At 40.5% G+C, this 22,525-nt stretch overlaps 1 protein-coding gene across 6 annotated transcripts in view; it reads right to left on the reverse strand.

Annotated features, from left to right (window-relative positions):
- Positions 1-22,143, reverse strand: part of FOXN3 (forkhead box N3) — a 382,952-nt gene extending 360,809 nt beyond the window's left edge. For 3 of the 6 annotated variants that reach the window (XM_081291238.1, XM_081291233.1, XM_081291234.1), the window contains exon 1: positions 21,966-22,143. The gene's annotated coding sequence lies outside the window, so the exon portion shown is untranslated. Of the gene's footprint in view, positions 1-21,679; positions 21,701-21,782; positions 21,805-21,965 lie in introns of those variants that run through there. The other 3 variants (XM_081291239.1, XM_081291236.1, XM_081291235.1) reach the window with 3 other exon arrangements.
- Positions 22,144-22,525: the final 382 nt, after the last annotated feature.

A 22,525-nucleotide genomic window follows, 5' to 3' on the forward strand; every position in this document is an offset into this window, starting at 1 on the left:
CTCAGACAGTTATTTTTCTTATACTAGTTTGGATAAGTGGCATTTTAAAAAAAAACTTCTGCCAATTTTTTCTAACATTTCAAATATATTTCATAAGGTTATTTAGTATTCCCCTATTATCCTTTCAATATAGTTAGACCCCTTTTAATTCCTGATATTGTTGTTGGGATTTTTTTTTCTTGATTAGTCTTTCCAAGATTTATTGATTTCATTAGTTCTTTGGCTCAGTTGATTATGTTTGTTTTCTATTTCATTACTTTCTTTTCATGATTTCTTATTTTTACAATTTAGTTGGTATTCTGCTTTTAATTTATTGAAATTAATGCTGAGAATATTTACTCTTAAGTCTTTCTTCCTTCCTAATAGATGCATTTGAAATTACAAAGTGTTATTTTAGCTGCTTCCCCAAATCAGGGTATGTCATATTTTCATTGTGATTTCTAAACTTTTCTAATTATCATTTCCATTTCTTCTTTGACCCATGACTTCTTAATTTCACAGGCATATGGGCATTTTTCTGTTATCTTTTTTGTTACTGACTTCTAACTTAGTATCATTGTGGTCAGAAAATTTACTCTATGATTTAAATCCTTTGACATGTGTTAAGAATTGCTTAATGACCCAGAATATAAAAAACATTGGCAAATATTTTGTGTGCACTTGAAAAAAAAAGTATAGCCTATATTTGTTGAATGAAAGGTTTTATAATTAGATGTTTGCTAATTAACTTTCTATATCCTTACTGTTTTTTACACTGTCCTGGTTGTATCAATTATGGAGAAAACTGTGCTAAAATTTCTAACTTTATGGATACCTCTAATTCTCCTTGCTGCATTTAATAAGTGAATTAAACCTTTTTTATTATGAAACATCTTTATCTGTAACAGTGTATCCTGAATTAGAGTCTACTCTCTTTGATATGAGTATGGCTACACAATCTTTCTTTTGCAAGATATATATTGTTACATCCCTCTACATCTGGCCCTTCTGTATCTTTATAAGTAGTGAATATGTTTTTAAATCTAATTTGATAATCTTTTGACTTTTAATTAGCATATTTAGTCTACTTACATTTAATATAATTGCTGACACATATGGATATAAATCTGTTATCCTACTATTTTTTTTTCTTTTTCTCATCTACTCTATATTCCTTTTTCTCCTGTTTCCCAACTTTTTTTTTTTTCACTGTGGTACTGGGGGTTGAATCTCAAAAGTATTCTACCTCAGAGCTATATCTCCAAGCTCTTTTTATTTTTGAGACAAGGTCTCACTCACTGAGTTGACCAAGCTGGCCTCAAACTTGCGATCCTCTTGCCTCAGCCTCCCAAATTGCTGGGATTACAGTTCTGAGCCATGTGGCAGCTTATTTACACATTCTTTTATCATTCCTTAAAGATTATCTAAAGTTTAAAAAAATCCATCCTTAACTTATTAAGAGCTAATGCAAATTCATTTTTTAACTTCCTGTACAAGGAAATTAGGGCAATTCAGTTTCATTATTCTCTTCAGACTTAGGTTCTTCCTTAATCCTATGTTTTATTCTCGTTATACATTTTAATTCTACATGACATAATTATTATTATGTGCATCAGAATTTATTCATATTTAACTAATTATTATTTCTATTTCTCTCCATTCCTTCCTACATCTCTGAACTTTGATCTGCAATTATTTTCCTTTGTCCAGTGGAAGACCTTTAGTGGGTTTTTTTTACTATGGATTAGCTCATGATAATTTTTCTTTTTCCAATACTGAGAATTGAACCCAGGGCTTTGTGCTTTCGAGGCATGCACTTTATAACTCAGCCACATCCCCAGAATAATTTTTTTAACACTTCTGATTTTTCATTTTTGAGAGACCTTTTTGGTAAATATAGAATTCATAGTCAACAGTTAGCAACTTGAAGATAGCATGTCACTTTTTTCCTGATTTTTATTTTATTTTTTAAGAGTCAGCTATCATTCTTCTATTGTTCGTTTAAAGACAAAGGCCTGTCCACTCCCTTAATTTCAAGTGTTTTTCAGCTTTTCTGTATTTTTGTTTTCAGAAATTTTGCTATGTTGAAGTGTTTTTTGTTTTTTTGTTTTTTGTTGTTGTTTGTCTGTTTTTTATTTTTGTAGTCAAACTGTGGGGGTCAGAGGGCCTCTTGATTCCATGGCTTTTTGTCACTTGTTAACTTTGGAATATTCTCAGCTGCTTTTTTCAATAATTGTCCCACTTTCTCTTTGTTCTCTTATTAAACAGCCAATTACATGTATATTAGGCATTTCCACCATATTTCACATATTTCACAATCTGGTTGTTTATTTTCCATCCTTTTATTCCTTTGTGCTTTATTATTATTACTATCATCATCATCATCATCATCATCATGTTGGGGATTGAACCCAATGTCTCCCTGAACTACACTCTCAGATCCCTGCTTTACTTCTGGTATTTTCTTCTGGTCTATCTTCCAGTTCACTAATTCTCTCTTTAATGGCATATACTCTATTGATCCCATCCACTTGGTTTTTTTCAACAGTCTTTTTAGCATATAAGTTACATACCATAATATTTACCCATTGTGCCAGGCACAGTGGCACATGCCTATAATACCAACAGCTTGAGAGGCTGAGGCAGGAAGATTACAAGTTGAAAGCCAGCTTCAGCAAAATAGAGAGACCCTAAGCAACTTAGCAAGACCCTGTCTCAAAACAAAAAACGGGCTGGGGAAATCCCTGTTACCAAAAAAAAAGCCCATTGTGATCAAAGATTTCAGCAATCAATTGACAATTTTGCAAGCATAACTATCACCAACTTTAATCATGGAGCCTTTACACCATTACAAAAAAACTTCATCTACTTGGACTTTAATGGCAGTATGCATATTTTTCAATTTTAGAAGATCTATTTGGTTTCTATTTACAATTTTCAGTTCTCTGGGAAAAAAAAAAAGTTTTATTTATTGTTTTTCCTTTTTGGTGGTGCTGGGGATTGAACCCAGGGTCTTGTGCATGCTAGGCAAGCACTCTACCAACTGAGCTATGTCCCTAGCTCCCCTCTGGAAAATTTTTAATCTTATCTTTTAATTCTTTGAGTACATTAATCACAGTTATTGATTAGTATATCGATATTAATCATAAGAAGTGACCAAAAGCTAGGCTCACCCTCTGGGCTATCTACCACTGCCCTCCCCAATTCCAGAGCTTGGTTTTGCTATTCCTCATTGCATTTGATGAGGAATGCTTCCAAATGATTTTTTTTTTTATTTTTTCATTTTAAGCAGATTTTCTCAGCCAGAGAATTGATTTAAACAAACCTGACCTACTACTCCTAGAAACACTAACTACCATGGTAAGCAAGGTGATCATAATTTATCATACAAATGAGGATGATTTTGAAAATGAAAGTAGGCATTATCTGTGAATATGTCGGGGCAGTAGGCATAGACCAAAACTAAGAGGAAAATCAGATTGCAGGACCACCCCAGGAATCATGCATGGAGGACTTTGTTACCAAAAAATAAATATTTAAAAATCACATTGGTCATACCATGAATATGAAAGTAATTTTTCCTCTCTTGGTGGTGACTGAGTCATTGACATGAAAGATAGATTTGAACAGGTTCTCACCCTGGAACACACCACTCTGCCGCTCAGTGCATCGGCAGAGGAAGTCAACTATTACACTTAGCCTCTTCCTGGGCCCTATACCTCATTCATGTCCTTGGCTGAGACCTGGTGTGTTGGTACAGTTTTGTGAACATTTCAAATAGGAGAGAATTTTTTTTTCTAAAAAGTGTCAGAAGTTTCAGAGTTGAGAAGAAAATGTTCACAGTTGCAAGAGGAGCCCGGTGCTCCCTTCTCTTCCGTTTTATTAGCAATGCGATCCTTGGCTCTGTCTGCTGCTCTGTCTGTCCTCATGAAGGGAACAACCTAAGAAGTGCGGGGGCCTGATCTGTCTTAGCTTTTCAAAGAGCTGGATTTGCCTCCTGGGTCATCTTCTAAAGTGCACCCCTCTGGGCTAGAGAGCAGCTCTCTGACTAATGCCAGAGCAAAGCTGAAGGAGATGCTCTATCAAATGAAACAGGATTGATGTCTAATTATAGACCCTCCACATCTTGTATGTTCAGCCAGTCCTTTCCTGGAATTTTGACGATGCTATTCAGGATATCACTTCCTATTCTTAATCTGCATATTTTAGAGGACTTGATTCAAAACAATGTTTTGGATACAAATCGTCCAACATTTTTCCAAAACACAGGCTTATATTGGCATATAAAGTCATTTGCCACATGCCTTGTGCTTACATCCTAGCAGGTGGATAATAGATTAGAGTTACTAAGACGTCCCTGTATTTTCCCATCCATAGAACACTGCAATGGAGAAAGAAAACTACCCGGTGAAAACAAAATATGATTCCAACAATTTAAGTCCATATGTCATTGTCATTTACTAAGCAACAGGAAAAGAAAAATGAAGTATTGGAAACATTGGGCCTAGCAACAAAAATAATGAGTTAAACTCAAAGTACCAATAACCTAGGGTCCAGTTCAGCTGAGATTTTTCTGTGGCCCTGGGGAACATTCAAGAACTCAGAGCCTCTGCTTGTTGATTTACTAACCACTGTCCTGGAGACAGGTCGGGCTCCTTCCCCAAGGCTAAAACCAAAGGGAAACTGAACACAAGGTCTCTATTAAAAGACCCGAGACAGCACCTGACTGTAATCTAGAGCCTCACCACCACTCTGTCGATCAAAATCAACTATCAAGGTCTTTCTCCACTCAGAGCAGTGGGTCTACACTCCCTTATCTAATCCCCTCCAAGGCAGGGTCTCACCTGCATGGCTTATCTCCGGGTGCCCAGCCCTAACAGCACCCCACACTGGAGACCTCAATAAACATTTCCAGATGACTAAATGAATTCTCAGAGCAATCCAGAGGAAGCAGAGGGCCCATTTCAACACATTTTCAGAGGAAACCACAAAGACTGATTTGATCTCCCATGGAAACGCCGCTGTGGTTTGCTGGGGTCTCTCCGAACTTTAGGGATTCATCTTCTCTAAATTTTTATTTCGGCAAATTTCAAACCCCAAGGAAAGTTGAAGGAATAAGACCAAGAGTAATCTGCAAACCGTAACTACAACCATAAACATGTTGGCAGGCATCTCGTTAGAAAAAGAACATTCTTCATCAGAGGTTTGGTTTTTAAAGAGAACACGGTGTGTTCAAAATTGAGTGGTAGAGGACCTTTTCAAAAGGCCAGCACGACATTCACACCTTCAAGGAATGTATTATATAGTTGGTGCTTTAAACTGTACCAACATGAAATAATTCAGGACAATTAAGTCCTTCACTGGATGATGCTAATTTTAAGTGAAATAGATGTTCAGAGAAGTGAGAAGTCAGGTTGGGCTGAAGTTTCAGAGAGGAAATATGTGGTAGAGACTGGCTGTTTATCAAACCTGTTCCCCCATCTTTCTGGGCACACATCTGGACTATTTATGTGTGTGTGTGTGTGTGTGTGTGTATTTTTTATTTTACAATAGTGGAGATTTAACCGAGGGACACTTTAACTACACTGAACTACATCTCCAGACATGTATACGTGTAGGTATGTATGTATGTAGAGGGTCTCACTAAGTTGCTGAGGCTGGCCTCAAACGTGTGATCCTCCTATCTCAGCCTCCCAAATAGGCAGGATTACAAGCATGCACAGTGCCCCTGGCTGGACTATGCTTTTCTATAAAGCCCCTATCTGTGAGTCACACTTGGCCATCTTACTGAGTGCCAGCTAGTGGCATGGGAAAGGAAGTGGAACGTACCCCATCCAGGCCTAGCTAACAGAAACTAGTCACTCAGGAGCTAGCAGGTTCTTTCTCCCTTCCACTGGTGGATTTCCAGTAAGCACAGTGACCTGGGGAGCCATGGGTTGAAAATGGCGAGTTTCTGGGGCTCTAAACCATCAGTGAAAGAGGCATCTTCTCAGGCAGCCCACTTGGGATATGCAAGAGGTAAACTTCTGTTGCTGTGATTCGTTACACTATTTTGCATTGGTTGAAGCAGCAGTTGTTACCCCCAAGTAACAAAAGTTAGGGCTTAACATACCCCTGAATATTTGTGGAAGGAAGTGATATTTTGAATCAGCCAGAGTGCTTTTTCTTAACAACCTAGGAGAACTTGAGCCTCTGTTTTCATAATGAAGCAGGGCACAGGGGACAGCAGATAAACCTGTAGACACTCACTAATCCAGGGCCCACCAAGAACAGACTACAACAGCAGGTACTCAAGCAAAGACAGGAGTCCAGAAGGCCACCAACTGCCTATCTCAAAAGCTGGTGCTGTTTAGAAGGGGCTCTGTCTTCACTAAAAATCTGTAACCACAGAAAGCCCTTAAATGGGATTGAAGATGACTTAATTACTTAATTGATTAGAATTTTAAGTCTTACCTTTGCAGATTGGAAACGATTCCAGGAGTCTGGCCAAAAAACAAAGGCTAATTCTCAAGAAACACACCTGTAACTCAAGCCTCAAAGAATTCCCACTGATAAAGTCTCCAGCAGAAAGTAACAGTAAAGTCATGCGGAGCAAAACAAAAGACACACACCAAGCACAAGGAAACAAAACACCATGAGCAACAATCAGAGGAACAGACACAGCATTGTATTGGATGTCAAATAAATGTTGAGTAAGCAATGGAAGAGTGCAGATGTGCAAGAGGGGAGCAAGATTAGAGAGATCAGACACAGGAAACTGGAGGAGGTTGAAGAAACCATCTACACTGCAGCACAGAGATACAGAGCAAAGAACATCTGAAAGAGGGTTAGCCGTAGAGAAGACAGAAACCAAAGTCTAGCATTTGAATTAGAATGACAAGGTAGGGAGAACCTTCCAGAACAATGAAAAAGTCATTCCACAAATTCACCAAGTCTTTAAAACCCCTGAATAAATACATACACATTAAGAAATTCACCTCAAGCTACTTTACACCTAATAAGACTCAACTTTAAGAGCAAGAGGAATAGATATTTTGCAACAAGCAATAATTGAAACAGTAGTCTACCCATATATTCTCACTAAATAAAATCTAAAAAGACAAGTGATGGAGATAGAAATGGATTATAAGCAAAGAATGAGGTAATAGATGAGGAAATCCGAAAACATATTTCCAGTTTTAAATAACAATATCTAATCTTTGGGGTCAAAAATTTTAAAAAAGATAAAACTAAAATGTGGACAGAAAATGGGACTAAAGTTGGGGGAAAAGCGATTGGAATTAAGTGGACTATGATCCTTGCATTGTTTAGGAGGAGAGATAAGATATTAGTTAACTTTGGTTTTGATACCTGTGCACGCTAAATTTTGAGAGAACCACTAAAAGTATCCTAGTTCAAGCAGGGCGCAGTGGTGCACACCTGTAATCCCAGTGGCTTGGGAAACTGAGGCAGGAGGATGGTGAATTCAAAGCCAGCCTCAGGAATTTAGGGAGGCCCTAAGCTATTTAGCAAGACCCTGTCTCAAAAAAAAAAAAAAAAAAAAAAAAAAAACAACAACAACAACAACAAAAAAGGCTGTGATATAAGTACCAGAAATACTATAGGATTTTTGACTGTTGACAATATTAATCAGTGAGTGTGTATTGACTGAATAGTGAATGATCATAAGCAATGTGCCAATCATGTGATGTGAACTGCAGAACTTAGACTTAAGTTAGTGATGTAACAGTCTACACCTGGGTTGTAACCAGGTGCCCCCCCAGACCTCACCCAGTTATCAGCTGCAAGCACAACTGGACCAGGACTTAAAAACCCAGACTTCTGGAGGCCAGTGGGACTAGTAGGACCTGGACAGAAAGGCTGAGACCTCCATCGCTGTCTTCTCCCTGCATCAAATTCCTTGGCCCGAATCGAGTTCCAGCGACCCGGACTTAAAACACAAAACACATCACAGGTGACCCTTGGTGTAGATTCAGTTAGGACTTAGAATTAGGATGTATGTCTGAAGTATGATGAGCATCAATAAAATAGATTTGATTGAATCTCACTGCGCATCGGACTGAGTTATAGAAACTGCTCGTGACAGTCTGGGATGTTGCTGGCTGGTTAAGTAGCCCTGGGTTCAATCCCTGGTACCAAACAAACAAACCAAGCAATCAGAGTGTAAAAATTCCACACTTCTAGAGAAAAATATATAAAATCAGGGGAAAAAAACTTAATTTAAAAGGAAGCAAGAAATGAAAGAAAAAGAAACACAGGAGAGGCAGGAAAATGAAACCAAGAAAAAAATGAGACAAAGAAATAAATTGGGGGCTGGGGTTGTGGCTCCGTTGTAGAGGGCTTCCTCACATGTGTGAGGCCCTTGGTTCGATTCTCAGCACCACATATAAATAAATAAATAAAATAGAGATATTGTGTCCATCTACAACTAAAAATATATACAAAAAAGAAATAAATTGGAATATATTTGTAATTACAATAAATAGAAATGCAATAGATATTCCAGCTGAAAAATAATTATTTACAGATGGCATACAAACAATATCCAGCTATATGTCATATATAGAAGATGCATCTTGACTATTAGGATGCAAAGTGTTTGAAAAAACCAAAGGATAGAAAAATAAGTATCAGCAAAAACTAACCAAAGAGAAACTAATTGTCTTCCTGTTGTCTAATATCATTACGTCCATATCAGACAAAATAGACTTTAAAACCAAAAGTATTGTGTTTCTTCACAAAAAGGAAAACAAAATCCATTTTGCAAGAACACAGAAGAATTCTAAACGTGCATATACTAAATATGTCAAAAAAATGACACTTCACTATTTTAGTTGGGGGATTTAACATGCCCCTCTCAGTTAAAAAAAAAATGGATCAAGCAAAGAATCAATAAAGTAGAGAAGAGTTAAAGAGGTCTGGGGATGTTGGTAAAGAAAAGGAAACCAAAGCCAGGCACAGTAGCACATGACAGTGATCCCAGAGACTTAGGAGGCTGAGGTGGGAGGATTTTAAGTTCCAGGCCAACAATTGAAAAAGACCCTGCCACAAAATAAAAAGGGTTGGGGGTGAAGCTCAGTGGTAGTGGGCTCAATCCCTAGTACTGTATAAATTTTTAAAAAACTGTTTTTTAAATGAGAAGAAAGAGAAAAAGGAAGCAAGCATACAAAGTGATATTAGGAACAGAAAATGAATTGTGATGGTACTGAGATTAATGTCAATGATAGGCTATTATCAATAATCATAATGTCCCCAAATGTTGAAACCGAGACAAAGTAAATTCTTAGAAATGTATAAATTGCTCTGATGGAGTCAAAGAGAAAGAGAACACCAAATAGTCTTACTGTAAAAGAAATAGGATCAATTCAGTTTTAAAAAGCAAAGCTTTCTTAAAGAAAACTCCCATCCAGAAGGGCATGGTGGCCCACGCCTGTGATCTCAGAGGCTGAGGCAGGAAGATCTCAAGTTCAAGACCAGCCCCAGTAACTTAGCAAGGCCCTAAACAAATTGGCAAGACCCTGTCTCAAAATTTAAAATCATTATCATCATCATCATCATCATCATCGCGTTGGGAATGCACCTCTGGGTTCAATTCCTTGTTAAAAAAAAAAAAAAAAAAAGCAAACAACCACAAAAATAAACACCAGTTCTGGATAAACAAACTGCTATCAAGCATTCTCAGGAACACATATATATTCTAGTCTTTTACAAACTACTCCAGACAGCGGAAAAAGAAAACTCTTTGTGTTATTTTGGAGATGAGAATAACATTGATACCAAAACACATTAAGAGAAATATAAGACTTCTTACCCATGAACATAGATGCAAAACTCCTAAGAATTATTGTTTAAGCAAAAAGAAATGCACAGAAAAGATAACACCATAAAACTAAGTTGACTTATTTCAGAAATGTAAGGTTAGCTTAACATTTTAAAAATGGATTAATGTAATTCACCACATTAAAGGAAAAAGTCATATAGATGGCTCAATAAATATAGAAAAATAATTTTATATAATTTGACATCCGCTAAAGATTTAGAAAATAACATATAGAAAAGTGAGAAATTTAAAACGAACTTACTGGACCTAACGAGGGGCTTCTACACAACACCTTGACAATATGACACTTTACAGTGCAACAGTAGGACTTTTTGTGACATGGGGACCAACAATCACTGCTTCTCTTCAGTGTGATCGAAGAGGGTCTAGCCAGTGCAGCAAGGAAAGAAAAAGAAATTACTGGCATAAGGATTGGCCAAAAAAAAAAAAAAAAAAAAAAAAGCCATCTTTTGCAAATGATATGATTATCCACATTAAAAAAATCCTACAGAATTTATAAAAACTTGACAAAAGCTTCAGGACACAAGAATAATATACAAAATCAATTCCACTTCTTGAACATATGCATAACCTTTGACAAAACAATTAGTTCTATGCTAGGTACATACCTAGCAGTGTTCACTAAAAACATATAGCATGTGTTCACTAAAAAACATATCCGTGAAAATTCAAAACCATCACTCTTAATTGTATAAACTATGGGAGAAGGCAACAAATTATTGCTACATAACCGGTCCTGTATGAATTCTCCGAAACATACTTGGTGTGTGGGAGAAAAAAACACACACAAAGACAATAAACTATATGTTTACTTTCACATAAAGTTCACACACAGGCAAAACCTGCTTATGATGTTCAAAGTTAGGAGAGTAATGACCTTGCAGAGGACAGGGGCTTTTTGGGCAGAGGACAGGGGCTTTGCGGGCAGAAGAGGGATGCTTTGAGTACAGTGATACTTTACTTATTGATCTAGGTTCTGGTCACATGGGTATGTTCACTTTTAAAAAATATCATCAAGCTTTAGATTTGTCCTCATTTTGTATATGTAATTCAATAAAAAAGTTTCCCTTGATCAAGTAAATATCTATATATCTATCAAGATGAAACTGTGGGCCTAGATGCAAGCATACATACAATATATGTGTGTATATGATATTTATGTATCTAGTAAATGTGTATAAGATATTTTTCATGTGCATGTATGTGTGTATATGTAATACAAAAAAAAAATAACTTTACACCTGCTCCATATGATACACAAATAAACAGTACTGGGTGAATCAAGACTGAAATATGACAGGTAAACAGGTACTCCACAAATGAAGAAATATGTATGTCATATTAGTCTGTTTTCTGTTGCTATAACAAAATAACTGAAGTTGAGTACTTTATAAAAGAAAAGAGGTTTATTTAGCTTATATTTAGGGGCGAGGGGGGGGGGCGAACAGTCCATAACTGAACATAACTGAACAGCCTCAACTGTTCAGCTTCTGGTGAGGGTCCCCTGGGCTGCATCATAATATGGAAGATGACATCATGGCAGAAGCACATGAGAGAGGAAGAGATCTCATGGTGGAACAAGAAGCCAGGGAGGGACCAAGGTGCCATATTTGCTCTTTATAACAATTTCCTTTAGTCTCACTCCACAAGATCAGGACTAATCCTTCCCAAGGGCAAAGGCCTTCCACTAGGCCCTGCCTCTTAAAGGGTCCACCACCTTTCTCACCACCACCTGGGGACACACCCAAACCCTGTGCAACCATGGTCATGACCAGTGACCATGAAGGAGAATTAAAACGACAATGGATTATTTTATACTTAATTGGGAAAAATTCTCAAGTCTGACAATAAGGACATTTAGAATATAAAACAACAGAGATACTCATTTACCATTGGTGGGAGTACAACTGTTCACTTTCTAAAAAAAATTTTTTAGCTGTTGATGAACCTTTATTTTATTCATTTATTTATATATGGTACCTCACACATGCTCAGCAAGTGTTCTACCATGAGCCACACCCCCAGCCCAACTGTTTACTTTTGATGCTGGGGAGCAGCCAGCCTGCCCCAGGGTCTGCTGTGGCCAAAGGAGGGCATGAAATGATCACCTGACCAGTGGCTTGATGGAGAGTGGGGCTCACTCTCAATCTGCTGACCAAGGGCACTGGGCTGGGGGACACCTGGGCAAGAAGAGTGGCACCTGGTACAGCCAAGAGGATGACCAGACAAGTGTTTGTTTGTTTTTGTTTTACAAACTGTGAGTCATATATTTCATCCTAACCAGTGTTTCCTTCATTAACCAAGACTAATGGAATACTAAACTAAGGGTAGCAAGAATAACATCTTGTGAAACTTCTGTTTCAACTATATTTTATTGTATAAAAGCTTTTGCTTCACTGTGGTAGGGACTTTCTCAGAACAAAGGAAAGATAACAGGGCACCATCAGTGTGCACCTCCCACAGCTCTGTTGTTACAGGGTTGCAACTGTATACTACAGACACAGAATGCCCAATCAGAAGATGCACTGAGTTTTGCAGGAGACAAAGAGCAGGCAAGGAAGGAGTAACTACCAGGCGTAGAGGAGGTAATGCCTCCTGCTCAAGGGCACTCAGTCTTCAGATACGAACCTGCTGGGCCAGTGCTGGCACTAATAAATGCTGCTTCCTGCTGAATGCCCAGGTGCCCTGTATCTGTGAGAGAATCCCACAACATCAGACCACCTGTATACAAGTGTACCTGCAGGCTAACTAGAATCTCATCAACAATGTATCTACATCTCTCTGCAGGTCTTTGAAAAACCACTGCTAGACTAGGTGTTAGAAAACCACAGCCCTCACCCACTCTGCAGCTGAAAGAGCAGTGCGCTGGAGAGCAGAGGCCATCCCACCTCAGGATCAGGAGCTCACTCACCTCCAAAAGAAACCAAAGGAAGGGTGAGCTCACCATGAAAGCAAAACCTGGGGGCAGGTGAGTGGGGGAACCGACATCAGGCCTCGGTACTGCCCTCTCAGAGACTGAGACTATTTAGATTATCAGGTCCAACTAGTGTTTAACTAGGTGTGATCAACAGCTGTCCCTCTTGGTGATCAAGAGGGGCTGCTGGGAGGAAGTTTGGCAGCAGACAAAATGAACCAAATGCATGTTCTCTGCACCCAGAGTTTTTAAGTGGGCAAAATTGGCAACTCTGTGTCACGGAAACAAACAAAAAAAAGGGAGGGGGGTCACAGCCAGGGAACAACATGCAAGGTGCAGGAGAGCTGGAAGGACAGATAAGGCAAGTTCTGGGACGAAGGAACCCTATCAGATCCTGGGCAGGATGGATGGGGTCAGGTTATACAAGGACTTGGAAGTTGGGCAGAGGAGGACAGAGTTGGTAAGATGGGCATCAGGGAGCCACCCTAGGTCCTTAGTAAACAAAAGAGATAATGATATTAACAATATAACGAGAAAAATAGCTCCATAATTTGAGTTGAAACTATGTGCCAGGCTCTGTACCGAGTGCTTTTCAGGGGCCAGTTTTAGCCTTCACAATAATCATTTTAGGATTCCCACATTATTGAGTTTTATTTCCACATTACGTGTGGAAACAATACCTAAGGCTTGAGTCTCAGGTTAAGTAGTTGGCCTAAGGTCACACTGTTGGAAGTGGCAGAGACAAAGTTTGAAAACAGGAAGTCCAGTGTCAAAGCCCGCACTTTGAGAGGGGTGTAGGGGCAGAAGTCTTCAGGAGTGAAGGACAGAAAGTAGCTGGGGGGACAGGCCCCTGAGGTCATGTGCAGCATTCCTGGGGGAAGCTTCAGAACTGGAGAAATGAGTATGGGGGTGACTTTAAGAAAGCAGCATGGGGTCCCGGGGGTGAACTAGATGCACGTGGGGTGAAAGGAATGGCCGTCCAAGTTCCTAACCTGGGAAACCAGGAGGATGGTTGGAACGGAGAGGGAAGGAGCACCCTCACCAAAGACTTCTGCTTCAAGGTCTAGGCTCTAGGTCATCTCTTGTCCCCATTCTTCAGACTAAACAAAAACAAAAACAAAAACATTGCTCTTTCAGGTCCTTCCTTCATTCATTTTTGAAGTTCAAAGAACTATTAAAAGTGAGTATTTTTCTGGAACATCTACATTTCCAAGGTCATGGAAGGAGCTCAGGAATGTGCAGTGGGAGTGAAAAGACCCTGGCCTTTCCCTTGCAGGCCATCTCTTCTCAGCCCACGGTAGCCAGGCCTCCATCCAGCAGCCTACAGCAGCACAGCGCGCAGAGGCACCCGGCCCCTTCTCGGATGAAGCCTGCCCCGCCAGCATGCATGTAGACCTTAAGTGGCGGGATCAGCACCCTTGAAAGTGGTCCTGCACCAGTGACTGAGGGCATTCTCCCCACAGGCTCTCTGCCCAAAGTGATCTCTGCCTCGCCTCCTACTGTGTCCCCCACCTGGTGTCTTCCTGGGATCTTTCCCGAAGTAAATTACCCACTCACCAATGCTCCTTGCAGGGTTAGTGTCTAAACTACAATGATAGGCACAAAACCTCCAAGAAGGATCCCAGGAGGGACATCCCTTGGGTCCTTCTGAATCAGCTTAGAATATGATCTTCAAAAAGAGTCACAGGTGTGGACATTTCCAGTTAATAACCTGTTACAGAGCAGGTGGACTACTGTCTGCCAGTGATTTCTTCATCCTTTATCCCTATTCAAAGGCATAATTCCTGGTATGCAGTAGCTGCTCAATAAATGCTCACTGAATAAATGTGTGGGTAATTTCCCTGAATTTATACATGTCTTTAGCCCTTGTTAATTCTTTTGACTTCATGCATGTGAATGTGTGAACTCAGACCTAAGAAATATGAGTGAGTTTCATCAAGTTCTGATCATCCACCTGACCTCTTCGAGGGAATCAGAAAGTACCAGGCACATACTTCACTGGGTATGTGTACATCTGCGGCGCCTAGAAATCCTTAATGCTGGTCACTTCTGGGATATAAAGGGGACAGTCACTCTGAGCCCATTCTCCACACTGCTATATTACTACAATCTCCTAATAGAGGAGATAATGTGAGTAGATTTGATGATACTCAAATAGCATCTCTGTGTTATTCTACTCAACACTCAAAATCCTTCCTGTTTCACCTGGTCACTGGCATTCTAGGCACGGTGGGATGCTCAGCAGACATTTAACTTGTAATCCCCCCTCCCCCCCACCAGTCTGCATACAAGCAGATGACAGAGTCAAACTCCCTGTTCAGATGACAGAGTCAAACTGACCTCCCCAGCCTGGTCCCTAGGAGCCTACATGGTATCTGTATGACTTAGGAGGGGGTGGTCCCAGGACAAGGTACTAGACATCCTGCAGGTGGCTTAAGCCAGTTTTTTTTTTTTTTTTAAATGTGAAAGGGAGGGAATGCCATTGTCTTTGTACCCCTGAGTGTGCTGAGCAGTTCATATCAATTATACAAGTGAGCGTTGTCTAGGAAATCTGTTTTTGTGGGTTAGAGATGCCACCAACAGTTAGACTAGTCTGAGTATGATCCTTTGTAATTCAGAAAAATTGTATCCTGTGGTTAAAACTTTTTGTTTACTGAGTAAGTGAATATGCTCAGGAGTGGAAGAAGAAAAATCTAAAAGATACAGATGAATGAAAAATAATCACTGACAAGGGACCTAAAAAGTCCCTCCCATCACTAATGGTCAGATTCAGGAACTGAAAAAAGCTAAGAATCAAATTCTTACCAGAATCATAGCAAATATTTCCCACACCACCCCCAGAGGGAGACCACTTCAAATGTGGAAGGGTATGCCATCAACCCTGGAACAGAAATGGTCAGAGAAACAGTGGTGAGGTCAACAGTGGGGCAGGGAATCTGGAGGTGGGGCTCAGGATGAGGACTAATTGGGATACCAAAGAATGTGTGGCTCTAGGAATGTGGTTGCTTCAGCTTCTTCATCTGCACAAGGGGACACCAATGCCTATTAAAATTATCATAGTAGTAGTGCATTAATACTAGGTCACTATGAGAATCAAACACAATAATATAGGGTGTCACACCGGACACACCAAAGCCCCTTCCCCATGCAGTGTGACTTTTCTCTATGACCCGAGATTGCCAAACTCACTCAAAGCAACTTCTTTCTTTTTCTACAGGTTAAATCTAGTCACAAGAAACACCAGGATGGTCTTGAATTAGAGACATTTATTAACCAGTCATTACAGAGTAATTGATTTCATCTTAAAGGCTGCAAAAGTATTGGGCAAGGAATCTCTTAGGTTATCTCAAATCAAATCTTGTATCATATTCTAAATTCCCCTCTGCACAAAGGGCTTGCTGCTGTCTGAATCTTTGCAAAGGTACTGAGCACACACTGTCACGTGTAGGGAAGTCCTGCATTGACAACCTCAGCAATGTCCTGGCAACTGGCACACATCCTTTATATCAAAAAGAAAACCCTCAAGGACACAGGAGGGCAATGCCCCCTCCCAAGGAGGCGCTGCTCTGTTATCGCCTTGGGACGGTTCCTCTGGTTTTCTCCAGCTGTACACACTCATTCTTCTTTGAAATGCAGGTGGGAGGAGAATGAGATAGCGTTAACCAGCCTAACCATGAAAAGCTTTATTCAATACGATTCCATGAACAAAAGTTATCCAACATCATTTTTACCCATGACCACCGGACGACTATTTTATGCTTATACCAGTTTCATCTTTGTAGAGAAAATACTTTCTTTAAAAAATGTTGGAAGCTCTGTGGCTTCCTGGAACACTGGTTCTTTTCACCATGATCTCTAACCCCACGCAGGTCGAAGGAACATGGCAAACACAAAAGAAGCACTAGGAGAAGGTGAAGAGGGACCGTCCTTCCTACCTTTTCTACCTGTTTTTCTACTTCCATGACTCCCCAATAGTGAAGCCCCCAAGAATCAGTGCAGAGAGATGGACAGTGTCCCTAAGAAGCAAAACCTGACTGCATACAGCTTGCCTGAAGTCTCTGTTGATTTCTTCTTCCCTCCCAGCCTCTGCATATGAGAATCGAGCAGTTAGGAAAATCACAGGTGGAACTCAAGGGGATTCCCCCATCCATAGCCCCTAGAAACCTGGTAGCCTCTGGGATGGAAAGGGGACAACTGAGCTCAATCTCCATGCTGCTATTTCAGTTCAGTCTCTTAATAGATGAGATAATGTGGGTATATTTGATGATATTCAAATATCATCTGTGTGTTATCATTTGACTCAACACTCAAAACACTACGGAGTCTGCCAAGCAGATTTATATAGCTTGGCAAACTTTCATTTCATGAATGACACTTAATATGAAATTATTTTCACTGACTAATAGAATAACAGTCATGAACAGATCCTGAGGTGATAATAGATGGTACCCCAGCCTTTCGGAAAATTACAACTATCTCAGACATTTCCACATGATGTTCCTCTAACTTATAAGAAAAGGGGTCCCTGGTTTATAAGGAACCTCTACGAATACCTTTCCGCCTTCTCTCATCATGGACTTGGCCAGGGCTTTTCATTACCTGTGGCCAGTCCTTACCTTTTCTATTTGCTTGTGGGCTTCTTTCAATTTATCTTATCAACTACCTTCTTCCTGCCCACTCTGAGCACAGGTCCTCTGAAAATGTCAAGGCAAAATTCTCCCTTTAGCTAAGAGAGTACTGGGCTCTGTAAGCAGCTCCCTCAGGCCTTCTTTAAAGAATATCTGGGCACTTTAAAGGCAGAGCTTTCCAACTGTGTTGGCAGGGGTTCTACAAGTTCTAGGGTGAGCTCCGGGCACACCCCAGGGGCGATTGCAGGCTTTCGGCTCAGGGTTTCCCCAGAGTCACTCTGTTTTTATTCAATTCCTATATTAGAGTCTTACATAAGATTCCACTTGGTGCTAAATATAAAACAAAAATGATGTCTATACAAATGTGTGAAAAACATTGCAGTAACTGGTTCTCTCTCCCTTGGGCTCTCTGAACCTCCCCCACCAGACTGTTCCCTGAAAATGGAGGTTTTTATACACACGTTTCTTTAAAGAAGTTTACCTTTTATACCCCTTTCCAAAATGTGAAACATACATAAATTAAAACAATTAAATATACTTATTTCTAATATGTCCCAAATAATTCAGATTTGGACACAGTAAATGCCTTCAAAGTTAAAATGTGTTGTACTCTAAACTGGGTTTGGTCTGTTCTAACCCATCTTTTGACTTGCCATCTGCAAGGTTAGCACATAACTGCTATGTATTTTTGAAAGACATTTTTGTTATTGGCAAAGAAAAGAATGAAGCTGCCTCCCTCCCTTTACCTCTCCACATTAATCCAAACTCAAGACTGGCACTTAGTTGGGATTCTAGAATAATTCTTAAAAATTTAGCATAGCCATAATAAAAACACCAGGTTCAGTGAGTAGTAACTAGCTGACAACTGAAAATGAACTGGAATTTTATTGACCATCTTGCTAATATGTTTTGGTAAAATAAGTTGTACATGGTAGTATAATAATCAATTTTTCTTTTTTTTTTAAATAGCGATCAATTGTTCTAATTCCAAAGTCAAAAAGAAATACAGAAATGCCAAAGATTCAAAGTGAATTGACTGTACTCCCAAAAGTCCCTTTAGAAATGAAATGTTCAGAGAAATGTTCAGACAATGGAGAATGAAGGTAAATTCTGGAAACCAAGAAATCCAATTCATTTCCTTCAGTTTGTAAAAACAAGCAACTGACCCGTTTCCTGCCAATGAACATACTTACAGAGAAGAAAGCTCCCTACCGGAAATCCTTTGCTAAAAGAGACCAGTTGTGCCATTAAACCTAACCTTCCTCACTGAGTCCTAACGAGTTAAATATTTGATAATGTGGGACCATGAAATAGACACTGAGTCACCCAAATGATGCTATGCTGCTTCTGAGCTCTCTGTTTCCTACAACCCTGATGCAGGTTATGAAATGAACATTAAAATATAGTTAGGAATCTTTCTATCTCATCCCTCCCCCCATTCAATTTGTTAATGAAAACAAGGGAAAGTTGATGCTCTTGAGATCAAACTGTTAATTGAATAAGTCTTAAAACTGACACTTTTCAATTAAGACAAATACAAGGCTATGAATTACCATGTTGAAAAGAAGATATTTCTAAATGAATATCAAGAACTTAAAATGTAAAGACGGCCATTGACAAGATCAGGAAAATAAAACAAACACATTTGATTTATATTCACAAGGTTTGATGATGACCCTTAGTCAAAACTTACGTTATTTTTCAGTTAGCAAAATAAATGAGTGGGGGTGGGGTCCTCCAAATTTTTCTCCTTTCTTTATTTTTCTCACTGTTACCAAGACAGTGAAAATAGTTGCAACTATTATTTTAGGACCCTCTAAATTATCCTAAAAGTTAAAGCACTCTTCTCCATCCACCAAAGAGGAAAGTAGTCTTAAATCAACTGAATACTAATATTTGCAGTTTTGAAACAGTATTTCATTTAGGAGTTTTTCCTTTCCTACCAAGAACACCCTCCCTCACACTTTTCTGGAGCACTGGACAGTCTGACTGTTTCCCCTGCATGCCGCCTCATAGCAGGGGCCCCAAATACCACAGTTCTTTAAGCTCAATTGCTTCAGTTCAACTTTGAACCCTCTTGCAAACAGAAAAGCTCCATTATACCTTCCCCAGATGACTCTTCATCTACAGGTAACATTCTAGTCTTTGCAGCTTTCAAGAGTTTGGGGATTTTTTTTTTCTTTTTCTTTTTTTGGGCTAGCAGTTGGACATACAAATCAGTTTCAATTCAAAATTAAAAGCACAAAATACATTCTTCTGAGCCTTCCCTTTGCACAACTCAGAGGTAGCAAAATGCTAAGTAAGCATAAGTGCTCATCCTGGCTCTCAGGCTTTTTCCTGAACTATTTTCAATAAAAATACAGTTATGAAATCCAGGAGACTGCATTTTTGGTTGTTGTTGTAAAATGACCTTGATTTGACAGGCAGGATCTCAGGTTTCAACAGATGCTGTGGGAAAGCTTACAGAAGCCAGCGTGTTCTCCAGGCATCTGTGATGACATGCAGGGTGTTTTTTTTTTTTTTTTTAAGTGGTGGTCTTGGTAGTGGATGTATATGTAGTGGTGGGGGGTGGGGTTACTCTTCTCAGTTTCCATAACAACCATGTCTCCACTCATGGGTTATTAGATACCATCCATTTCCTGTGTCTAAATTTTTAAGCCAATCAGAAAAGTGTTTATACATTTAACAACTTCTGGGAGGGCGCTTCTTTAATGAGGCACTTTAAGGCTAAATGAAGACATCCACAGGCTTATATAGTCATCTTACAGAGGCAACATTTCACAGTGTTTACTAATTCATAGCCTTATATGCCGAAGAATAGCCTTTTCCATGGATATGAAATGCATTCTCCTCAAAGCAGATGCCACAATTTCTTATCACAGTGTACAAGCTGATTTTGATGGTGAGCTCTTCATTGTCTTTTTCTTTCACTGTCACAAGACTTAGATTTAGTGCATGAAACATGCTAACGCAAAAGGCACTTAAATTATCGAAGTAATGATACAGTTAGGCATCCATCTGCTGATTTTGCTATTTAAATACTATGATCCAAGAACGGTTCGGAAAAATTAATTCTAAGTTGAACAACTTTGCATTCTACAACTTGGAAGCAGAAATCATTGATAACGTCTTGTAAAGTGATACATCTATCAATGGAAGCTAGTAGCTGAGGTCTGCAAAGAAATCTGTCACCAAAATGGCCTACTTTATCTGGATAGAAACAACAACCAAAAATTAAACATAAAGCTTTCTCGTGCAAACTGCAGCAGGATTTAAAAAAAAAAAAAAAAAAACAATCTCGCAGAGACCCATGCACAAGAAGGCTCATCTGAAATTATGGCACGATTTTAAAAGAGGGTTTGGGGTGACTGTTTTCCTAAGTCTCAATCTAACTGACCAATCAGTGCAAGAGTTAGAGCGGGCTCCAGACATTGGTGCGGTCTTCAGAGCTCTGCACCCTCAGAGCTGCTCGCCCTGTCTAAGGCAAAGCTGGCGATCAATGAATAACCGGGAACAAAAGGAATATAACAGGATGTCTTTCTTAGCAAAGGGAATCGCTTTCCTTTTTCCTCAATGAGCCGGTCGCACCCTGCCTACGACAGCGCCACATGGGAGCTTCCACCAGACCCGTCCTTTGGATGAGGCACATTTTGCTTTTGCAATCATGTGTCCCAACTGCTAGCAAATGTGTCACCTTAAGCACAGCCTGTGACGGAGGGCTCCCCGAGCCCAACCAATTGGAACTAATAAATTAAATAAATTAATAACCCCACGATTAAAAGCTCCGAGAAAGACCGTGCTTCCCTTTCCCAAATGTCACTCCCAGAGTATAAACAAAGCATGAAATGCACAGTTTCTTCAGCCTCCTCGGCTGGCAATCGTGGTTTTTCCGCCTCAAAACAATGTTGCTCAAAAAAAAAAAAAAAAAAAAAAGAAAAAGAAAAAGAAAGAAAGAAAGAAAGAAAAATATTCTTGCTGCTTTCAACGGAAACTCTCATCTGTCTGTGTCACATCAGGATAAGCAGCTACAGTATTTGAACAGAGGTTTAAACTGCCCACAGACCTGACACTCTGTTTATAATTGATAGCAAAACAGTTGCGACAGCAAAGCCTGCAAACTGCCCCAGCCAAACTCCACATTGAACACGTTGGTCCCTTGAAAAATAAAAGTCATGCCGGGGGACCCACCAAAGCGGGCTTCCCCAGGAGTCCTTAGCAGGATCACACCCATTAGATGGTGATTTTTATAAATATCCATTTGCCGGCGATTTTTTTTTTAATTGTTAGGTGTTTTTTTTTTTCCCCCAAAACACCTACCTACAGATTCCAGAGAAACTTTTTTTCCCCTTTTTCTTTCTTTCTTTTCTTTTTTTAATGAACTTACTTTTGAGACAAAACTAATGAAAATAAAGCAACTTGCCATCTCCCTGGCTCTTCCCCATCTGGGGCTGCAGGCTATAAATCCGTGGAAACTAGGTGCAAATACCGGGGCGGGCACCGTGGAACCAGCCCCGGGCCCCGCGGCGGCCGGGGCGCGGGCTCCTCATGACAATGCTAAACCGCGGCGGGGACGGGGGCGGGGAGCGCGCCCCGCTGTCGTTACCTTCGATCGCCCGCCCCCCCGCCGCTCCTCGCGGCCGCATCGGGGGGCTGCGGCGGCGCTGCACTCGCGGGTGGTCCCGCCGCCGGGTCGCGCCGTCTCCCGGCCGAGCTGCAGCCGACCGCGGCCGGAACCCGGGCTCCAGCGCCCGGCGCCCGCCCGGGGTCGGCGGCGCGCTCCCACCCGGGCCCGGAGCCCTGCTGGGTCCTAGCGCGCGCCGCCGCCGCCCGCCCCGCGGCCCGGTCTGCAGCCCGCACCTACTGCCGGCAGCTCCGGAGCCCCGGGGAACCCCGCGAACACCGCCCACCCTCCGGTCCCTCGCAGAAGCCGCCGCGGTCGGTCGGTGCTGGGGGACCGAGGGGCTCCAATCCTGGATCCGAAGATGTTAAGTGACAGACGTGGGCTGCAGCCGAACTCGCGGAAGGCAGATGTTGGCGTCTGCAGCCCCAGTTGTAAAGCACCGAGGTTTGTCCCGGGCGCTTGGGTTGTCGTGTGCGTTCACTCCAGACAGGAGGCCTTCCAGACGGGATCGATAAAGAGAGATTTCAGAAGTAGAATGCAAA

The sequence above is a fragment of the Spermophilus citellus genome, assembly GCF_964194105.1.
Source record: "Spermophilus citellus genome assembly, chromosome: 4".
Lineage (NCBI taxonomy): Eukaryota > Metazoa > Chordata > Mammalia > Rodentia > Sciuridae > Spermophilus > Spermophilus citellus.